Genomic DNA, 23,397 nt, shown 5'->3' on the forward strand with positions numbered 1-23,397 from the left:
AAACAGCTCATAGTAACTGCATCTTGATTGGAATTTGGCAAAAGGTTCCGTCCCAAATTTGACGCAACGAGAGAGCTTGATAAAAGTTCAAAGTTACGACAAACGCCACCGCGTTTATATACGTCTGGCAGGGATCACCTTGGCTAAGTGTTAAGGGTTATAACGGCGCCCCTCTCCAGTCCACCCCGTTTGAACTTCATCGTGACGTTATATTGGCCTAAAATAAAGCAGAGATTCCTTACGGGTGATTTGCGTACGTATATATCTTTCTATTTTGGATACGTACCAGTAAACGATAACGAATATAAATGATAAAGGATTGTGAAATAATCGTATTAGTAAAACCTGAAAGTTATCAGTGTAAATAAATGTTTGAAACAGATATGGATGGCTATTTATCGTGACGTCATATCGGCCTAAAAGAAAGCAGATCGTCCATTACGAGGTTTGCGTATAGAGATGACGTTAATCTGGAGACGAACTCATTAAACGATAGAGATTGCGAAAGTTATACAACACTGATATTAAGTAAAACTTGAAAGTTATCTGAGAATAAATATTTGAAAACAAATATGGCTATACATGGATATGGTTCAGATTGGATAATACTTAAGACTAGTTTTGATCCTCTTGGTGATCAGGTGACCACTCGATGCTGTTGTTGGTAAGGTGATATTCTGGTAAAATAAATATATGAAGCATATATATATATATATATATATATATATATATATATATATATATATATATATATACATATATATATATATATATATATATATATATATATATATATATATATATAGTGAATCTGTTTGTACCGGAAACATTTCCCGTTATCCACAAAACTACCAAATCGACATTCTAGCTTGCCCTGATGGGAAAGTGGGGATTTAGACCACACATCAAAGAGAGAGAGAGAGAGAGAGAGAGAGAGAGAGAGAGAGAGAGAGAGAGAGAGAGTCTCCTAACTATACAAAACGACGTCATTCTGACCGATTAGATTTTTTTCTTTCTTTAACTTACGAAAGAGTCATTCGTGGGTCCCCAATCACCGGATGAATGTTGTGCCATAGTCGTTCTCGGGGTAAGATTTCTCTTTATATCTTAATCTCCCAGAGATCCCAGGGGTCTTAAAAGACACAGAACGACAACGATATGGCTTCTGCGTATGCTAGAGATTTTATATAACAAAAGTTTTAACTGTATACGTACGAATGGTATAATGAAACATAAGCAGGCAGACGGGAGAGAGATATGAGGGGCGCTTTCATGTTGATTAAAATTATTGCAACGTGCCACAAGGATGGCAATTTTCCATGAATAAGTGTTGAGAGAGAGAGAGAGAGAGAGAGAGAGAGAGAGAGAGAGAGAGAGAGAGAGAGAGAGAGAGAGAGAGAGAGTGCTTACGATACATTCGTTCTCTGTCAAAGTTGAAATAACTTCTTAATAATGAGAGATCTAGCAAAATTTCGACAAATTTGGTTGACTATCCGGAGAAGTAATAGAAAAACGAATTAAAATAATATGAGGTAAAAAATGGAATAAAAAATACTTTCAAAGAGGTATACAGTGATAAAAAGTCTTAGAGAAAAAACACATTAAAAGAAGTGTGATGAAAAAGTCTCAGATCCATCTGTTTGGAGAGAATGAGAAGAATGGAAGTGGTTCTCGAGAACCTCTGTTCTTTTGTCAGAACGAATCCTCGTTCATTGATTATGTCGGCGACTAGGAGGTTCATATTATGCCTTGGCATTTTGTGAGGAAATGGGTGGGACTTGCTACTATATATCACCACCCCCCCAAAAAAAAAAAAAAAAAAAAAAATTAGACCTACGTTCACTTAGCCAAGAAACGGTTTAAAAGGATCTGGCTTACGTCCAAGTTTTGTAGCGAGTAGAAATATACGCCCATGTGTTGCAGACAAGAAAAATCAGTCCAAATGTTGTTTGGAGAAGAAAAATACGTCCAAATGTTGTTTGGAGAAGAAAAATGCGTCCAAGTATTGTAGGCAGAATAAAAATACGTCCAGGCGTTTTATGGGAAAGAGAAATACGTCCAAGTGCTGTAGGGAGAGAAAATATGTCCAAGTGTTGTAGTGATAAGAACAATATATACGTCTAAGCGTTGTAGGGAGATTATATATATGTCCTAATGTGGTAGAGAGAAAAACATACGTCCAAGTGTTTCATGGAGAAGAAAAATACGTCCAGGAGTTGTAGGTAGAAAAATACGTCCTAGGATTGTATTGAGAAAAAAAATCTGTCCAAGTGTTGTAGGGAAAAAATACATCCAAGTGTTGTAGGGAGAAAAATACCTCTAAGTGTTGTAGGTAAAGAAAAATACGTCCAAGTGTTGTGGGTAGAAAAAAATACGTCCTAAGATTATAGGGAGAAAAGAATACATCCAAGTGTTATAGGGAGAAAAAATACGTCATAGCATTGTAAGGAGAAAAAATACGTCCAAGTGTTGTAGGGAGAAAAAAATACGTCCAAGTGTTGTAGGGAGAAAAAATACGTCCTAGCATTGTAGGGAGAAAAAAATACGTCCTAGAATTAATTGTAGGAAGGAAAAATATGTCCAAGTCTTGGATTGTATTGAGAAATAATCTGTCCAAGTGTTGTAGGGAAAAAAAATACGTCCAAGTGTTGTAGGGAGAAAAATTACGTCCTAGAATTGTAGGGAGAAAAAATACGTCCTAGTGTTGTAGGGAGAAAAAAAAATACGTCCTAGTATTAAAGGGGAAAAATAACTGACCAATTGTCTGTGAAATTAATTAAATCGTGCCTTTAATTATCTTAAATGAAGGACAAAATAAATAAATATATAAATAAATAAATAAATAAATTCTACGCTAAAGCTTCCTAGGAGAGGCAGACAAACATTCTTTGTCTGGGTATTGTGGGGCCAAGAAGAAAAGAAGAAAGGTCCGAGTGTTCTCGGAAACGGATGGAGGACAAAGAAAAGAATAAATCGGAAAAAGAGGAAAATAAATATATGCTTTAAAACCAAACAAGTGGCCATCATAACTCTTGAATAAAGGTCTGCGTGAGGAACTGACAGAAACGTCACGTGTATAAGAGAGAGAGAGAGAGAGAGAGAGAGAGAGAGAGAGAGAGAGAGAGAGAGAGAGAGAGAGAGAGAGAGAGAGAGTCTATTATCTCAGAAGATAATCCTTGCTTTTTAATATTCAAAACACTTGATAATGAAAAAAACTAACTGTGCTTTGAGAGAGAGAGAGAGGTCAATTATCCAAGCAGATAAATCTTTGCCTTGTAACATTTAAAATGATTTGATAATGAAGAAAAACTGAATGAGATAGAGAGAGAGAGAGAGAGAGAGAGATAGAGAGAGTGAGATGAGAGAGAGAGAGAGATGAACGAGAGAATACCCACTTTAAAGGATTTTTCCGTTCCTTTCTCAAAAAAATCTATTTTCTCGAAAAAAAATATTTCCTCATTCAAACATCCAAACTTCTAGCAAAAATCTACCTCTGTAAAAAAAAAAAGCCTAAAAGTAATTAGATTAGAGAAATCTTATGTTTAACGACCCAACAAAACGGGAGAGAGAGTAATAATAATAATATTTTATTTCCAATTGACACTGGTTATTCTACAATGCGTATATATATGCATATAGGTAAAATCATGAAAGATCAGTATTGAAATAAATTCAAAGTAAGTTAATACTGATGTAACAAAACATTTTCTTCAAGTTATTCTTAAAAGAATAAAGATAGGCGCGTCCTTGATATCTTGTGGTAGCTTATTCCACAGGGAGGGGCCCCTAGACGGGAGCTCCCTTGAGCCGATATCTGTTGTCGCTCTTTTTACAACAAGATCACAAACCTGACGAGTATAAACACCAGTTACTGAGTTAAACATATTAAAATGATACAGCCATTCCGGTAAAATAACTTAAAACTTTAAAAACAAACACACAAACTTCGTAAATATACTCATCTTTGACCTTCAACCATTCCAGCTTTTTCAGAACAGGAGAAATATGATCGTACGTCCTAATACCGCCTACAGCTACTCTAGCAGCGAAATTACACATTTTTTTGAATTTTGTCGAGATGGACATTATTAGTGCACTCCCATACCTTAAAACAATAGAGGATGGGGCTCATTACTAGTGACTGAACAGCAATCAGGCGCGTGGAAGGTTCAAAATGATCTTTTATTCTGTTCAAATAAATAAGTATGCCCGTCGCCTTTTTGCATACCTCCTCAATATGAGAGTCAAAAGTCATAAAACGGTCAAAATAGACACCTAAGTTTTTCACAACTTTCATAGGTCTGATAACATAGCCATTGAAATCTACCCTCACATTTTCATCTATGGCCGATATATATTGTCTTGAACGCCTATAAAATGCACTGAGTTTTATTTTCGTTTAATAGGATGGCCATGTCTCTGAAAATATTGCTTGGCCTTCTCCAGACTGCTTCAGCCCTTCTTAATAAATCATTCATGTTGTATATGTCCCCTTCAAGTATGATTTGAGTATCATCAGCATACTGGAAAACGAAAACACCAGGTAAAGATTCCGACAAAATCGTTAACAAAATAACAACAACCAATATTGGTCCTAAGATGGATCCTTGCGGGACCCCAAAGGTTGCCTCACATCTAAATAACAAAGTGAGAGAGAGAGAGAGAGAGAGAGAGAGAGAGAGAGAGAGAGAGAGAGAGGAGAGTAGAGAGAGACGAGAGAGAGAGAGAGAGGTCAATTATCCAAGAAAGTAATAATAATAATAACCTTTGTTTTAGTATTTAAAATTATTTGATAATGAGGAAACCTGATTGTGTGTGTGTAAAGAGAGAGAGAGAGAGAGAGAGAGAGAGAGAGAGAGAGAGAGAGAGAGAGAGTCAATTATCCAAGCAAGTAATAATAATAGCCTTTAGTATAACCGTTGCCCCTTATATTTTGAATCATTTGATAATAAAGTAAACTAATTCTGTATGGAGAGAGAGAGAGAGAGAGAGAGAGAGAGAGAGAGAGAGAGAGAGAGAGAGATTAAAAAAATAATAAACCTACGAGACAAATCAAATTGACCAACATCACAACGACAGTGAAAAAAAAAAAAAAAAAAAATTAGAATTATACAAACAAAGAATCGAATATATAAGCTAGGCTAAAGGCCAAGCGCTGGGACCTATGAGGTGGAGGTCATTCAGCGCTGAAACGGAAATTGAGAGAAAAAGAAAAGAAAAAAAAAAAAGAAAAAAAAAAAAAGCTAGTCAGATGGAAGTAAAATAATATGAACGGTGGTACACTGACTAAACGTTCTGAGAATGGAAATTAAATATTCATCAGTATTTCACGCCCGCGACTTTACTGTCACCCCCCCGGGGCGCCAACCCCCTCCCCCCCTCCCTCCCGTCCTCCGGTAATCTGGTTTCGGGTTCAAATGACTCGCCCCAAAAGAAAGGATCTTCGATGATTTTGGTGTTCCCAAAAGTGATACGATTACCGCCTCGCATTCGGGGACCAATCAGGTATTGATAGGTAATTTGCAGCCAAATTCCATGGAGATTCCTCGTCAAGTGTAGTGATATTTTCACGTTTTATGAATATCCCGTAACTCTCTCTCTCTCTTATTTGCAGCCAAATTCCATGGAGATTGACCTTAGACTGCCTCGTCAATATATGTACTGATATTTCGCGTTTTATGAATATCCCGAAACTCTCTCTCTCTCTCTCTCTCTCTCTCTCTCTCTCATTTGATTTTCTGTTCCCAAAAGTCATTTCTTTTCCCGGATAATTGCAATTCCCCAGCGCATAATATTTCCGCATTAACCTCTTCTTCGGCCAACGTTTGTTCTCATTCATTTCTATGGAACTCCTGGGGGCGATTTGAGTCGATCTGCATCTCTTTATTTAAGTGGAGCCAGAATATATTAGTAGCTATACATCTCGACCCATAGGACTAATATCATGATGACACTTATAAAAATTCTATCATCGTAAGTCAACGGTTCTACATCACAAGTCCAACGAGTGAAATGTTGGTGGAATTAAATGAAATATGAAAATGTAGGCCAATAAAGCGCTACGACCTACGAGGTCATTCAACGCTGGACGGGAAACTGACAGTAAGGAGGTCTGAAAGGTGTATATATAACAAGAGGAAGACCCCGCAGTTGCATTATAAATCAATTCTAAAGCTTTCACAGAGATGTTCCAAGGTATTCACGGTATGAATAATGGGCCCATACGAGTATATGAAATAGTCTAGTGATAAAAAACTCCTACATATAATATAATAATAATAATTAGACTAAACTTCATCCACGATTTAATATTTCAATGCTCATGAAACTTAGGCCTAATTTCAATATAAAATTCGGTCATTTTAAATATTCAAACTCCTACCTTAAACTTGCTCAACTATAATCATTCAAATTTAGTCGGTGGCAATCTGAACATACCTAGGCCTAATAGTTCAACTTAGCTGGATGGCATACATAGTAACTAGGTCTAACAGTTCTAGCTGGATGACATACACAGTAACTAGGCCTAACAGTACTAGCTGGTTGGCCTACACAGTAACTAGGCCTAATAGTTCTAGCTAGGTGACATACACAGTAACTAGGTCTAGTTGTTCTAGCTGGATGACATACACAGTAACTAGGCCTAATAGTTCTGGCTGGATGGCATGCACAGTAACTAGGCCTAATAGTTCTACCTAGCTGGATGACATACACAGTAAATAGGCCCCAAATAGTTCTACCTGTGGATGACATACACAGTAAATAGGCCTAATAGTTTTAGCTGGATACATACACAGTAAATAGGCCTAATAGTTTAGCTGGATGACATACACAGTAACTAGGCCTAATAGTTCTACCTAGCTGGATGACATACACAGTAAATAGGCCAAATAGTTCTACCTGGATGACATACACAGTAACTAGGCCTAATAGTTCTAGCTGGATGACATACACAGTAACTAGGCCTAATAGTTCTAGCTGGATGACATACACAGTATAGACTTTAAAAATTAAAATAAAGCTAATTCTATTGAAAATTAAATACCCCGGCTCGATATTGTTGTTTTAATGTGTAATAAGATTGCTTAACGGGTCCAAACATTCCTACTCATTTTTTTTTATATATCTTTCGAATATTCCATAAAAAATGATAAAAAATATTCCAGGTATATATATATATATACTTCTTGGAAACTAGTATTTATCTCAATACCAAATAAATATAGTGGGTATGCAAATGATTCTTTTTTTTTTTTAAGTTTCAATTTTTGCGAAATGCCACTTAGTAACATTTGACCCACACACGGGGTAGTACTAAACACGGCGATATATATTTGACCCCTCAGGGGCTCATAGGTACTAAACCACGGGGAAATAATTTGACCCCCGAGTGGGCTAGTACGAAAACACGGCGAAATATATTTGACCACCAAGGAGATATACGAAACACAGCGAAATACATTTGACAACCAGGGGGGGGGGGCCTAGTACGAAACACGGCGAAATACATTGTCCCCCAAAAGGGAGGTAAAGGGGTGTTCTTTGCCAACTATCACAGTGTGAAACACGGTGAAAGATACAAATTTGACCCCAACACCCAAGGAGGATATACGAAAAACACGGCGAACGAAATAGTACAGTGGGGCTCAAATCTCATGCGACATTGATTCTTTTTTGTATCCCCCTCCCCCGTCCATATTCTCAGACTCAACGTGACGTTGCCAAGTAGTGCTATTATTTTTCTTTTTATATTTGTAATGTCATTCATGTCAAAAAGTTTGCGAATTCAAAGTTAGTCTTATTTTCCTTATGGTTAAATAGATATGATCCCTTTTATGCATCAGTATAATTCTTAATTTGGGTGATTTGAATCGAATTTTTTTTTTTTTTTTTTTTTTGTTTTTTTTTGTTTTTTTTTTTTTTATCTTTACGTTGCTTAGTTCAAAGTGCGGTGTGATAAGGTTAGCGGTGCCAGCAATTAAAGCACACTCAACATGCTCCTCGGACTGGTCAACATAACCACGTCTGCAGCATTATGACAGTGGACCTAATTAGCTCAACAGTCATAACAACAATTTCAAAGTAGGAATCTGAATTAAAACAAGTTTTATTTTAATGTTGAAGTTTTCGGCTGCATTGGAAAAATTTTTATAGGCCTAAAAAAATCATCTAAGCCATCTGAGATGTAATCTGTTACTAATTAATTTATCTATAGAGATTACCTGTTCTTTGAGGAATATGAATTACTACCAGTTTTCTTTGAGTATTGAAGTTTCAGGCTGTGTTTAAGCTGCCTGCATGTTGCAAAATGATTTATAGGCCTAGAAAAATAATCTAAGCTTTTTTGAGATGTAATCTTTACTAATGTTTTTATTTGTATAGATTATCTGTTCTTTGAAGAATAAAAGATGCTAATGATTTTGGTTATATGGTGAAGATGGCTATTAATCGAAATATCATAAGTATTAAAATCAAGGCATATGGAACACTTGTTTTTCAACTGGTTTACAATATTATTTTCTTAAAAGTCCTTCTGCTTTTGGTGTATAATATTTTCTTTCATAAGTTAACTTAAAGTGCAAGAATGTGTAGATAACCTCATTTGCTTTCTGGCCAGAAATTGTTAATATAGAGATGTGAATGTTAAGTGTAAAGTAAAGAAAATCTAACACCTACGCCTAGGAATATATAATATCTTGACTTTGACAAATAGACGAATATTTGGAAGTATGCTATCATTTTTTGTTTGAAATATTTAAGATACCGAATAATTATGTATGAAAATCCAAATATTCCTTTAACACATATAAAGTAAATGTTTTCAAGATAATTTGATGGTCGCTACTCATTGTAGACCTACTTATATACCAGCTGGCTGTTGTTGCACCGACACTAATGATACGTCTCACCTCACATGTTGCTATCGGTGGGCGCATTCTACTTCTGTATATACATATTTACATTTTTTCAACGTTGAGGGTAAAAGCAATCAAATAGAACTATTCCAAATTTTATGTTTGCTTTGGAAGCATTATTAATGTTACGAAAATTTATTTAGTTTTTTTTATTTATTTAACATTTGAACTGAGGTTTGATGGCGACTTCGTTTTGGTCAAATGCTTCAGCAATGAGTGAACGAAAGTTTTGAAAATGTTTCGTAAGAGTTTTTCTGGAATTTGGCTACACGTGACATTTTCTTACAATTTTTAAATATATGACAGATTTCACTCTTATGAAACATAATATGGCACTATTGTACGCCAAAATCGCGTTTTTGCATTGCAATAATAAATAAATATGGAGCATGCTAGGTTGCCAGTTAGTGAATTTTGAACGAAATCCTATGGAGTCAAATCGCATGAGATTTGAGCATCACTGTACTGTCGGCCAAAAAACTCTTGGCAGTTTCATAATTTTTCGTTCACCTGCCTGACGCACGATTCATGCTTTATTTGTCTATTTTTCTTTTCAAAGATGGAAGAAATCATATGTAGTGACGTTAAAAACAGTCACTGATATCTTTAGAACATTATGTTATGTTATTGTGTAAAACTATTTTCCATATAGCAAAATTGACGTGAACGAAACGAAGTGATAAAAAACGTCATATCACAACCATAGATATACATTACTATATAGATAGGAGACACCTATCACTAGTAGTATCACATAAACATAGTCCTTAAATTATCATTTCAATATTATGTTGAAGGTAGTTGAACTATTCCATTTGTTAAATTTTACAGAAAACATTGGAATCTCACAAAATGCTATCAAAGTTAAAAAAAAAAAAAAAAAAAAAAAAAAAAAAAAAAAAAAAAACAAAAAAAAAAAAAAAAAAAAAACGATATCCTAACTGTGAACCAGGCGACCTCACTCTTGCTTTTGATGTTATGTGCACGGGAATCTAATGTCAATGCGTCATTTATCGGTCTAAAAAACATCCCTCGATGAGCGAGAGACAATTATTGCACTGCATTCGGTGCAAGTTCCTGTTGGAGAGACATCAAGAAAGCTTAATAAACCGGAGAGGAATCCTACATAGAAAAATCAAATTGTTTAAAGGACCGCAAAATTTAGAACATGGGCCTAGAGGTGGAACACCTCGAAGCACCACAAGAGCGGAAGACAATACAGTAGTGTAAATGTTGCTGAGCAACATTCATTTGTGAATTTTGAATTCTACTGCCTCGTCACGACATTGCTGAACCAGCTTATGGCTGGTGTCTGATGAATACTTTAGATGGAGAGGAAGAGATTTTTAAATCTACACTTTAAATCTTTGATAAGTGTCTAATGAATAAGTCTAATGAATAAGCAAACTTATCTTTGATGGATGAGAGATTCAGTTAGGCTTACTCTTTTTGTTTTGTTTTTTATCGGTGGCCAGTGAATACCACGGATAGGGAGGGAAACAGTTTCAATGATGCATGCACTTTTTTTTTTTTTTTCAAAACCTAAAGAATACATTTTATTGGGAGATACTTCATTAACATCGGTCTAATCCTTCTATCACTCCTATACGCCACCTCCGTTCTCTTCTCCATCTCAGGTTACTCGATCCGACGAATTCGTATCGCGTGAAAGCTAATGATAACGGTTATTTTAAAATTCCCCGCACCGACAACGGACGCCTTAAAACGGAGGTTTATAAAATATTTTCTGTTCAAAGAAACTTTATCTTTCATTCCCCAAAATAAGTGCATACACTAGTGTTACACCCTGTAGCCGTCAAAGAGCAACCCTTGATTAAAGCAGTAGATTTTTCTTGAAGAAAAAAAAAAAAAAAAAAAAAAACATGAAATAGACTTAAACGAGAACGTCACCTTTCATATTTCTTATCCTTTCAGCTACTTATAATATGCTTATGGTAGTAGGTCTAGGTATACATGTGAAACTAATTTGAATTAATTTCTATTTAGCAGAAATGAATAACTACAGAAAGATCAACCTAAGAAAGCTTTAATGAAAGTAAGCCTTTCTTAATGTATTCGTCAGTTTTGACTCCCACAGCTTTCCAACGTGTCCAAATGAAACAGGATGATATGCAAGGATGAGTTAATTATGTTAAGCAATTATGAAAAGGATAAGAAGAAAGGCGAACAGGGCTAATAAAACAAGAATAACGGGAATAATCAAATAAAGCAGATTAATATATATATATATATATATATATATATTATATATATATATATATATATATATATATATCGATTTAAATATTCATTAATATTACGTATAACCGTATAGTTATACTGCTGAAAATAGACCTAGGCTAATTATGTGGGAAAATCAGAAGTCCAATTTAGGCCCACTAAATGTGTCATGCAAATTATTCTTTTATTGATCAAAGGACAAAATTAGTTTAATTAAACATCGTTTTCAAGGAATGTTAACGCCTTGATGTATTATTTATCGGCTGTAGGAGACGAAATGGACAACACCCCAGTGCAGTACAGTACGTTCCAGAAGTGAAGCGACAAATTTCAGAATTGATCGTACTTTACAAACTCTCGTAGGGTTGCCAGTTAGTACATTTCATTCCAATTATTGTCATCCTCTTTATCTGATATTACGTATCAGTGATTAACTGTAGAAGCACAGAATGTATTTCCCCATTGAATGATCAATGTTAGTTCAATAATTGTTTATTAAAAATAGAAATAAAAAAGTTCCCCATAGAATCATCTGCGGCTCTCAATGCGTGATATCAATATCAAGTGTTCACCATTGAGGGCAGCAGGAACCGAGTGCATAAGCATTGGCCTAATATATGTAAATTAACTTTATACTTTTATAGCGTTATATCGAAGTTATTATGATTTCTTTTGATAAAGCACAAAGAAGTTTAGCATCTGATTAAATGAAATATAAATAAGAGACAAGTTTGTGTGTAAAAAAAAAGAAAGAAATCCAAGTTTATATGTGCGTTTAGCTTTGGTTACATGGTTAGGCCTATTCAAGAATCAAGGAAATATATTTGCCAGCATGTTAGTTAATAATTTCATTGAATTCCTCATTTGTGCAAATTTTTGCATGTGGAATTGTGTTCAGGATCGCATCAAACGAGTATTTTTGTAGGTTTCCACTTTTTTTTTTTCTTTTTCAGCGCATAAGTGAGACTATCTTGTCCATACGATCAGGAGTGTGAATATGCTTGGCGAGCATTATTTCAGTTCGAGTATCTCCTGTTATGCTCTCTCTCTCTCTTCTCCTCTCTCTCTCTCTCTCTCTCTATCTCTCTCTCTCATCTCTCTCTCTTCTCTCTCTCTCTCAGGATCTTTTTATCTAGTCAGGAATAACCAGAGGCCTGTTTTAAGAATGGAGCACTAGACCTATAGGTCATCCTGGGGTGCTTCTTTATATATATATATATATATATATATATATATATATATATATATATATATATATCCCACAAAAACTCATAAATTTCTATTATCCAATAATGCTTGACTGGATCGAACTGATTACTGGTTGCCCGTGGAAATATGAATTTGGGTGATATCACTCCCTTATATGATATGCCCACTTACCAAATCAGTCATTTATTTCATGGTTTTTGGAATATGGTTAGAAGATTTGAGGTAAAAAGTCGAAGTGAAAATGGTGGAGTTTGGATTATGGGTAGAGGTAGAGAGAGGTAGTGGGGGAGGAGGGGTGGTTGGGGTCTGTCGTCTCCCTAATTAACCAGGTGGTGATTTTTACGAGTGTTCTGGTTGCTTGCGACAGTCTTTCTTATTTTTTATAATAGCGAGTCTGTTTCCCAGGTGCAAGGACAGGTCCTAGTCTCGGTTCTAATGGTTCTATCTTTGCCTAAATAACACAGCGGCCCTGCCTTGTAAGCCTTGGTATTCCCGGAACTAGGCTTAGTCACCTGAAAGGTAGCAGCAACAGTTAGAGCCTTTCTCGAAGATGGTGTTTGTGCTCAGTCCTAGATGCTAAAATCAGAACTACCAACCACACCCAACTTCTCTTTTGAATCTAGATGCATTTCATGGTTGATTATGTTTAATGTTGCGGAGATTTTCCCTTTACATTCTATTGATACTTGCATGGTTTTATGCATCTTCGCTAAAAATATTGATAAATACACTATGCTATTAAATATTTGTTTCCACATTGCTCGAAATATACATTGATAATGTTGGTAATCCTGTGTTCAACAAAAAATTCAAATTGTTTCGTTTCTATAGTTTGAAGTAATTACTATACTTTAAAATAATTACTATTACCGTAATTTTCTCTTGTGATTGTTATAAATATCATAGATTTGATATTTGTGCATCATATGTTAGCTTTATCTTGCTTGACAGAGCTTCCACTGCAAAAAAAAAAAAAAGAAAAAAAAAAAAAAGTTTCAGCTACGTGTTCTAGTTGCCAGTTAGTGAATTTCGAACGAAATCCTCTGAAATTTGTCACTTCACTTCTGGAACTTACTGTACGATACGTTGAGTCAAGACTCGAGCGGCAGCAAAGCCAACTTCAAAAATCCCTCGGTATGCTGTCACGAAGCTAGAGTTGACAATAAAATTAGAAATCGTGGACAAATCGGTATATATTTTCCTTACTTTGCAAAATAATTATCTTTAACACGTTGAACAAGTCTACTCAATTCTAATGTAATTTATTTCAAGTATAGCACCTTTGAAAGGAAATGTTATTTATTGTTAGCTAAGTAAATAATGTGGCACCTGCATATGGCAATATTTCCATAACGAACAATGAATTAAGAAACTACGCCAATTCTTCGTTGGCCGTCTGTACATTTGACAACCAGCGGGGCCTAGTACGAAACACGGCGAAATATAGGCTAGTTAACATCCAGGGGGCTAATAGTAGTACTAAGCACGGCGAAATATATTTGATATCCCAGGAACTAGTACGAGGCACGGCGAAATATATATATTGACCCCAGGAACTAGTACGAGACACGGCGAGATACATTTGACCTCCAAGGGGGCTAGTACGAAACACGGCGAAATATATTTGACATCCCAGGAACTAAGCTAGTACGAGGCACAGCGAAATATATTCACCTAACCCCGCAGGAACTAGTACGAAACACGTCCAATTGCAGTTAGGAAATAAATAACGAAATAAATAAACGTCCACCGACAACAACAAATAGGCTAATGCATAGCGTAACTTACATGACGAGATTTGATGGCTGATTGGTATGATATGTTCTACTGTATTTCCTTTCAGCATCAGTATGTCATCACATCTGGGCAGCGATCTCCGATCAGAGCAAAGTAAATTCCTTTCGTATTTCGCCTTTTTAGAGAACTACAGGAGGAACCAATCCGTCCACGTGTTGAGGATCCATCTCCGCGATTAGCGGCTGTACCAGTTGTTAGTAAAGTGGTCCGTCTTTTCCGAGCCTTTTCTTCGCCAATATGCCGAATGCCAGCCCTCTTGGTGTGTCTCAGCCTTTCTGCATGCATTATTGCAAATGAGCGTCTCAAAACACTAGCCAAATACAGCCAATGCACCGCTAAACACCGCGCCACTAAAAAAAATTTTGAAACTAAGCAGATGCTTTCTTGACAGCTGATCAAACTGAAGTGACGGGAATTACAGTTACTTCGCGAAATGGAACCCAACGTATCGTACACCCCATGGCGATGATATTGAAATATAAAATCAAATGGGAGTAACCTCTATATCTCGAAAACGTCCGTAAAATTAACATTAATTATAAACGGCAGGGACCTTTTGCTGAAAAAATGCCCATTTAAAAGCTTTGCAGGATGTTCGCATTAAAGTAAGTCGTGTGTCGGGCAGCACTGCGCTATCGCGCACAGGGATACATCAGGATCCAGTGCAGTGGGATGCATATTCTCTGGTATGGAGAAATGATCGTATTTTATATATTTTTCTGTTGATTTCAAGTTTTAATGAATAACGAACAATAATTGAGTATAATATAATGAAGATTATTCATTTTGTGACGTTGCTTTGGACGTACTATATTTAGTTAACAAGAATAGTATTACGATGCAGAACAGTCTTTATCCAAAATTTATCCTACGAACTGAACGCATTGCTTAGGCCGAGAAATATCTTCGTAATGGGAGAGAGAGAGAGAGAGAATTAACTTCAGTGCAAACGTTGTATCTTCAACGCTCCTCTGGGTCATTTTCAAATATCTTCAAATTACAGTTCATTTTTATCAATGGCTCCCGCTAGAGAAGTAAACAAAAGGGGAGCCTCTCTCTCTCTTCTCTCTCTCTCTCTCTCTCTCTCTCTCTCTCTCTGTAAAGAATGTCCTCTAGGCTATATATATTTATATATATATATATATATATTATATATATATATATATATATCTATATATATTATATATATATGTGTGTGTGTGTGTGTGTGTGTGTGTGTGTGTGTTTTGTGTGTGTGTGTGTGTGTGTGTGTGTGTGTGCAGATCCTGTTTATCTTACAGCACCAATAACAGCATAATCCAGCATTTTATAAGGTAAATTTTTAAATTTCGCATTAAAATATGATGATTCTATGAAAATATAGCGATAAATCCAGACATTTAGAATGAATAAGTGAATATAAGACTTTTAGGCGTAAGGCCTAGCCCTGGGACCTATGAGGTCATTTAGCGCTGAAACGGAAATTGAGAGTAGGTAAGTTTGAAAGGTATCAGGTTAAACAGGAAGAAACCCTCAAAGCAGTTGCACAACAGTCCACCGTGCGAGGTGTACTGACGGCGCTAGCACGTACGGGACAGATATGTATATGATAGCTTCTTGTATGAGATCAATTACACTTTATTATTACTATTCACAATGGAGAAGTTCGACAGTTAAAGTGGTTTGTTTGGACAGAGTAGAATAAAGCCCGTTTCCCTGTGGGCTTCTTGGGTTCTTACCAAATAGGAACAAGACATTAGAGATGGTAGGAGGAAAGAAAATGACATTCTGTCCGCCCTCAGATCTTAAAAACTACCAACACTAGAGGGCTGCAAATTGGTATGTTGATCATCCACCCTCCAATCACGAAACATACCAAATTGCAGCTCTCTAGCCTCAGTAGTTTTGATTGTATTCAAGGATAAGTTTAGCCATAATCATGCGTCAATTATGTTAGCTATGCGAGTGTAAGAGGTATTTTAATAATTTCTTGCATGTAAATTACAAGAATTTATACTCGAAATAAGCAAGAAACAGCATTGTCTATAGGGCTGTCTAGAACGTGGGAATTGGTGAATGGTGAAACCGCCAATTGTATTGGCGGGAAGGCGAGATACTTCAGTTATAACATGGCCATAAATCCTACCTTTGAGATTCAGGGCTTCTGTAACCACGGTTTTGGCACTAACTTTTTAATCAATGCATTTTCATTTCAAATATAACGCTTATTCAGAATACACATTATATCTACACATAAATTTTGACTGTATTCTGCATTACGTAGGTTGAATAAATTTGGTACTTATAATGTAAAAGTGACTTTTTTTGAAGACGGGCCAACTTACTCAGAGATAAGGTTTTCGAAAGCACTCGTTACGTAACTTATGACAGCATTTCTTCCCTCTTTCTCGATGGATGATTGGCTATACGTAACGAAGGCTATACCTCTGGCAACAATGACAAAAATTTAAATACAAGCAAAGCAGTACACCTTTATGAACTCTGAATCCTCCTCCACGGATAATTGTCATAATGAAAAAACCAACAAAATTTGTTAATAAATACGAAAACACTTCGATTATAATTAGTCTAACTCCCAAAATAAGTGTCCTAAGAAATTATAATCTACTTTATGGGTCACAATCAGATTGACAAGATGTAGGAAATAGTTGGTAATTTTCAAAGACATAGTAGACAAGCTTGATTTGATAACTGCTGTATCCAATGTCAAGCAATTTATTTTTTATCTACCTATTTACTAAAAAAAAAAAAAAAATAGGGCGTACCGTATTTGGCTTAAACTTTAAACCCCGTTCCCCAATAATTATCGTCAGAATGATGACTTTATGAGGCTCCACCCACTTTGGCCGCGTTATAATTCAGGATAACAATGAAGGCTATCATGGACATTGTTGTATTAGAAAATCTAACTTCTGGCTATAAAAACTCATTTCTCGAGTATTTGTAATGAAGTGCTAAATGATCCTCAGGATCCCAGCAGTTTGGCCTAAACGTTTTAATTCATGTATATTGCTGCTATTACTAATTTTTGCGGCACTACGGTGAATACTGCTACAGTAGTATTACTACGCTAGCACAGATACCCCATCCACATCTATGTATCGTTCCGCCATTCATAAAGTCTTTATATCCAACATGGTCGTACAGACTAAAGAAGAAGAAAAAAAAAAATGATATCGGGTGATCCGTTGGTCTGCTGGAGATTTTAGCACATATAAGCTTGTATTTACTTTGGATAAAAATCTTATTTTAACAAAAATAGTTTATATAAAGACTGTTTACATACATCTCTCTCTTTCTCTCTCTCTCTTGGTGGCATAGTGAATAGTTAATGAAAATATTCAAAATCCTGAATGACATTACAAGTATTATAATCACGTTACGCTAAATACAAATCAGACCATAAACATTGGATTTAAACTATAAACTGAATAATTACATATTCAGGCTATAGTAAGTATGGCCACGGGCTTTCTCTTGACTGTATAAAGTTGCAAGTCGTAAGACAAATGCAGTTTTGCAACCACGGGGACAATTCCAAATCCTGTTAGCCATTCTTGACTACTATGGGTTTCAGAGCCGGTTGGAATAAGGTGAATGGGTTTCTGTCTGGTGGATGGGCGGGGCAACATTTCGTAAAACGTTGTTTACCTTGCTTACGTAATGAATGTTTTTCGACTCCTGGCTCGCAATCATTGGCCATGGCGTCGGCTAGATCATTTTTACTCTATAAAAATTAAAACTATCGGTTTTAGGTTATTGATAATGCTGACAAAATTTGTGTGTAGTTGTAAAATATGCATATGTCAACTTTCAGCTACATCCGATGCTTTGATAAGGAGCAAACTCCAAAAAACCATGTTACAGAGGCCCTGAACCTGAATTTCATAGTAGCTGTGGTATTGTGGTTTTCTTTTCCAGAATACTCTGCAAATTTATATAATTTGTTCTTGCACATGCAAATAATAGTATTAGCTCAGAGCTTGGGCACTTTTGGGATAATTTAGCTAAATAACTTATCCAGCAAAAGTTTGCAATCCCATTCAATTCCTATTCTGTGTTGTTAACATAAGTTATAGGCATACACCTTTTTCCGTTGTTGGGCATTGGAACGACAATTAGATAGAATAAATAAATAAAGGTGACAATAAAATAGTAATTTTCAATTGAAATAGAATGAATGTGTGCTTAAAAGAAGTTAGTAGTAAAATATCAGGAGAATCAGCAGCATAGGCCTAGCTTCATGGTCCGCGCCTCGGGTTTTAGAGGTTAACAATATTTGGTATCATAATCAAGTTATTTCCATACACATGCAATGAAACTGCACGTAGAATGAAACTTGAATGACGAGAAAATATTGTGATTTGAATATTTTTTTTAGCATAGGCCTAAGAGTGGACTGGGCTATCTTGGTATGATCAGTCATAATGGCTGAAAGCGCATCGTTCGTTCGCGTTGGATCTGAGTAGAATGTTGGGTATAACCTTGTCTTTTGTGTGCTTGTGTGGTATCTCATATATATTATTATCATGATTATGAATAAAGATCTATTTATCTGTTAATTATATCAGAAGGGGTAAGGTTTCTTGGTCTATGTGAACATTAAAATTTCTATTTAGCACAATGAGCCAACGATTTCGGAAACGTTAAACGTCAGTCACTCACGTGCTACCCGAATCCAGGTAGAAAAGTCACAGGAAAAATGTCACATTAGTAATCTTTCCTAAATAGTGACCCCTAGGGTTTAACCGGTAGGTAGTATCCATGTATCCATCCATGCGGCATGTTGAGTGCAAGCCTGTTGGGGATTCGTAAAAACATAAACACAAGACTGTAAATATCCTGACGATAATGACCCCCAAGAAGAAGGGAATTTTTCCCTGTGGCTCTATTACCGGTCACCGGGAATTAATGTGACTTTTTTCCGTGACCATTTTTCCTAGCCAAACTTAGGACTTTTTTCCTGACTTTATTTCCTGTGATTTTTTTTTCTGTGACTTTATTTCCGGCCACCATGTGCCGTACCTTTTAAAACCCGTGAGTGGAAAGATGAAACGAAAGCAACTATAATAATTATGGATGATTTCCCATACAATCTTTATCTCGAGAAAATAAAAATACGAGAAAAAAATTACTAAGTATCAACTTCCCCAACACTTCCTCCCACCCACCCACTAATACTAATAGCCATTAGTCAAAATCAATAGCCAGTAGCTTCCGGGCTTTCATTCGGCGTGTAGAAGTGTGGCTTTCCTTTCTTGATTGTGCTTTTATCATGAATTATGACTTGTGTAACGTGTCTAAGAAGCGTATGATGCAGTCCTTGTAACTGACTGTCGTAAGCTGGGGTTGATAACAGTTGAAATCGTGAAGCAAAGTGGCACAGGTGAGAGGACTAGGATGCGACGGCTTGTTGACAAATTCAATGTATCCAGCCGGGGGTGGTGGGCGGGCGGGGTCTACCCTGTTCCTGGTGGTTATTTTTATGAAACGTCATATAGACGACCAGCCATTATTAGCGGAAGGAAATGTAAAACAATATATTCAACGGCTTGGCTGCGTATCCGCACATAGTACCATCCTGACGCACCGTAACTGAGAGAGGATGGGGGAGGGGGAGGTACACTCGGCAAGAAAAGTTAAGATACAGTTTTTTAAAATCTTCGGACATAAATTGTTCAATAATGCCACACCTGGCAACTCTTGAAAGGGGGCGGAGCTTCAAAATTATAGCGTTTGTTGCTTTCTAGATTCTGTTGAGGTCCTATAATCATTTATACTTGAATGTAGAAACAGGCTCTATATCATTCGTTAATGTTGGTTTGGTAACGTCAGTTCAGGGTAGAATATCGATCATCCTTTTTTAAAACCTACTGTGAAACCTTATTTATAAGTAATGTTTGACACTAAACTGACGAAAAATTCATACGTAATGAAAGACAGACCTTAAACAATGAGAGAAAGGGTTTTAAAATTTGGGCAGTACTCGTGTAAATCGTGAGGAACAATACAGGAAGAAATATTATGACGATAGAGAGAGAGCGCGCAAGCATAGGCCTATCGATAGAGATACTAAAATTCAATATATTTACTTTGAGAGATTAAATGATAATATTTTTTCAAATGTTTCAAAAGTGGGGAGAGAGAGAGAGAGGGGGGGGGGAGAGGGAGAGAGAGAGAAACTTGGACGAGAGAGAGAGAGAGAGAGAGAGAGACAAGTATAGGCCTATCTATAGAGATACTTAATTCATTATATTTACTTTGAGAGATTGAGTGATAATATTTTTTCAAATGTATTTTAAAAGCGGGGCGAGAGAGAGAGAGAGAGAGAGAGAGAGAGAGAGAGAGAGAGAGAGAGAGAGAGAGAGGAGCAAAATCTGCTCATGTGAAAGCTTAGGCCTATTTATAACTACTAAATTTCAGTATATTTTCTTTGGGGGAGATTGTGTGGTAATACATATATTTTAAAAGTATGTTTTAGAAGTGGAGAGAGAGAGAGAGAGAGAGAGAGAGAGAGAGAGAGAGAGAGAGAGAGAGAGAGAAAATTACAGTACTGGTGACGGACTTGTGACGGGGAAAGGCAGAAGAAAATATAATGAATTAAGTATCTCTATCGATAGACCTATGCTTGTGCGATATGATATGACTGCCAAGATCGTGCTGCACTATGCTAGATAAAATTTGAAGGATCATAATATTCAAGTTAATTCTCTAAGAAATGCATACCCTAATCTTGATTACATTCGATAGTTGCCATAGCATTCAAAAATTGTAAAAAGACGTGGAAAATTTTAGGCATCGGGTGCGGTCATTCTTGCTCTCTTGATATAGTATTTACTTTTGAAAATCGGGTTTCATCCACAAATCATTCACGAAAAAAGCTGTTTTAAGTAAAAATATTTATTACCACAAATAACTCTATATGTATTGCACAGGCAATTAAAGTTTTATATCGTGGGAGACCTTTCAGTCTCGAGGCAAAGAAATGCAGTCGTGTAGGGCTGTAGGCTACTACAAACTGCTTTGTAATGGGAGCATATAGCCAGAAAATCTTTGAGCTGACATGCTACTTTAACCTTGATTAAGATTTATGTCTAAAGACAATAGCTTTGTAAACAGCAACTAGCATTCGATCCATGTCAACGTCAAAGTAATCAAAGTGTGAAATCCGTTTACGTAGCCAGATCCACCAGTGACTGCGCTTTCCCGCTTGAAGTTCTAGGCTCCTCCTCACATCATAGAAAAACGCTTCTTGTGGATGCAACTAGATTTGTTCAACCTACCTTAGCCGTCGCAACATTGAGTGCCATTGACGTCAGCTAACTTTAATCGCTTTGGAATACAAACATAAGTTTGTAGAAACTAAAATAATTGCATTCACCACTTACGATGATGTAATATATCCCCGTTCATGAAGCAAAACGAGTAAATATTGTCGTCGTGATACATAGTACTAAAATCAGAAATTCACATTCTATCTACCAGATCTCTATGAACGAATCCATCTGAGAAATTCCAATTACTTCGGACATATATCGTGTTTTTAAGTATCTGAACGGTTTTGTTTTGCAGTTTTAGCTTATATGATATAATTTGCAGTATATTTTCATATTCTAGAGTAAAAACAAATGGGAAAGTGGATGAACGAACGCTAATGAAAACTGTATCTTCAGTTTTCTTGTCGAGTGTACCTCATGGTGATAAGCTGGTGTTAAAAATGTTGCCAATTATGTTTCTAATTCTCAATTATTACGTCATTGATGGGCTAAACGATTGTCAAAATTGACTACATTGTTTCTTGGCGAAGCGATTCCCCTGATTTGTCCAACAGTAAAAAAAAAAAAAAAAAAAAAATAAAAAAAAAATACTCTGGAAGCCATCAAGTAATCTTGAAGGGCAGACGACACGGCAACCCTCGACGAACTCCATGGACTCGATCAGAGGCACCTTTGAGACCTTCCTCCTGCAGAAGTTACCGAATTCTACCCCCATTAGGCTTAAGGAGGTGCTGATATGAAAGGCGGCCCCGCGAAGTATTACTAGACGCATGGGTGAGTGTTATGAATAACTTTTTTTATTATTATTATACTTTATTTATTGTGTATTACGCTTGCCATTGTTTCTTAATTAGACTAACCCACCTGAAAAATGATCGTACTTGAATGTGGCCGCAATTTACGTATATACATTATATATTTTAATAATCAGAGATACGACAGAATACAAATTCACCATATACAGAAAACCAACGTTCTCACTTTCATACATTCACTACTTTAGCTATCACGACAGTACTATCAAGATAGGTGTAGCTAGTAACTTGTTCTTAAGAGCCTTACGAATTTGTTCCCCAGAATTCCTGGAAAAAGAATTTGAACTAATTCGCAAGCAACTTTCGTCTTTAAAAATATCCTGACCATATAATTGAGAAAGCAATTCACAAAGCAAACGTAATTTTCTACCGACCCCCTAAAGACAAGACCAGAGATACACCCAACAATAAAATAATAATTCCCCACCTGGACACGATTAAGAGAATAACCAATCCCTTCGGAAAATCGAACCCTTTTGTATTTACTTACCCAAACACCTTAGCCAAATCCCTGATTAACGTCCAACAAAAGGCATCTCCAAAGGACTCTGGGGTATACGAAATCCCATGCCAGGACTGTGACCAATCTTACATCGGATTTACAGGTAAATCCTTCCCAGAGATTAATACAACACAAAACGGTCAGTTAGGTATGGACAACAGAACTCTGCTATTTTCAACCATATAAATGAACATAACCATAGAATAAACTGGAATTTGTCACGTGTAATTTATAGCAGCAAACTGCCGCGTACAAGAGTCAAATGATGGAATCGGCCTTAATAAAAGAGAGGCAGGTAATGAACATCTCAAAAGGAGCATGGATTTCGGACACGATCGACAACCTCTTCATTCAACCAACCCTTAAGAAGATTAAAGGAAGATTATCAGCGGGGGTGACTTAAATTGGCTTGTTTGTGGATGTACCTCTTTGGTATATACCACCTTTTCTGTAAACTTTTCTCATTCCATCTCCTGAAGAGGGAGACAGCAGTCTCTGAAATATAGTACTTTTTTCTCTATATTTTGGTGTTTTTATGGGCTCCTTTTATTATGATATATATATATATATATATATATATATATATATATATATATATACACAGGACTACTCACACACTCGTCTTGTCATTAATATGGGTG

At 36.2% G+C, this 23,397-nt stretch overlaps 1 protein-coding gene across 1 annotated transcript in view; it reads right to left on the reverse strand.

Annotated features, from left to right (window-relative positions):
- The window catches only part of LOC135210244 (uncharacterized), a 358,033-nt gene extending 343,479 nt beyond the window's left edge, over nucleotides 1-14,554 (reverse strand). The window contains exon 1 of the mRNA XM_064243093.1: nucleotides 14,154-14,554. The gene's annotated coding sequence lies outside the window, so the exon portion shown is untranslated. The remainder of the gene's footprint in view (nucleotides 1-14,153) is intronic.
- Nucleotides 14,555-23,397: the final 8,843 nt, after the last annotated feature.

The sequence above is a fragment of the Macrobrachium nipponense genome, chromosome 39, assembly GCF_015104395.2.
Source record: "Macrobrachium nipponense isolate FS-2020 chromosome 39, ASM1510439v2, whole genome shotgun sequence".
NCBI classification, from domain to species: Eukaryota; Metazoa; Arthropoda; class Malacostraca; order Decapoda; family Palaemonidae; genus Macrobrachium; species Macrobrachium nipponense.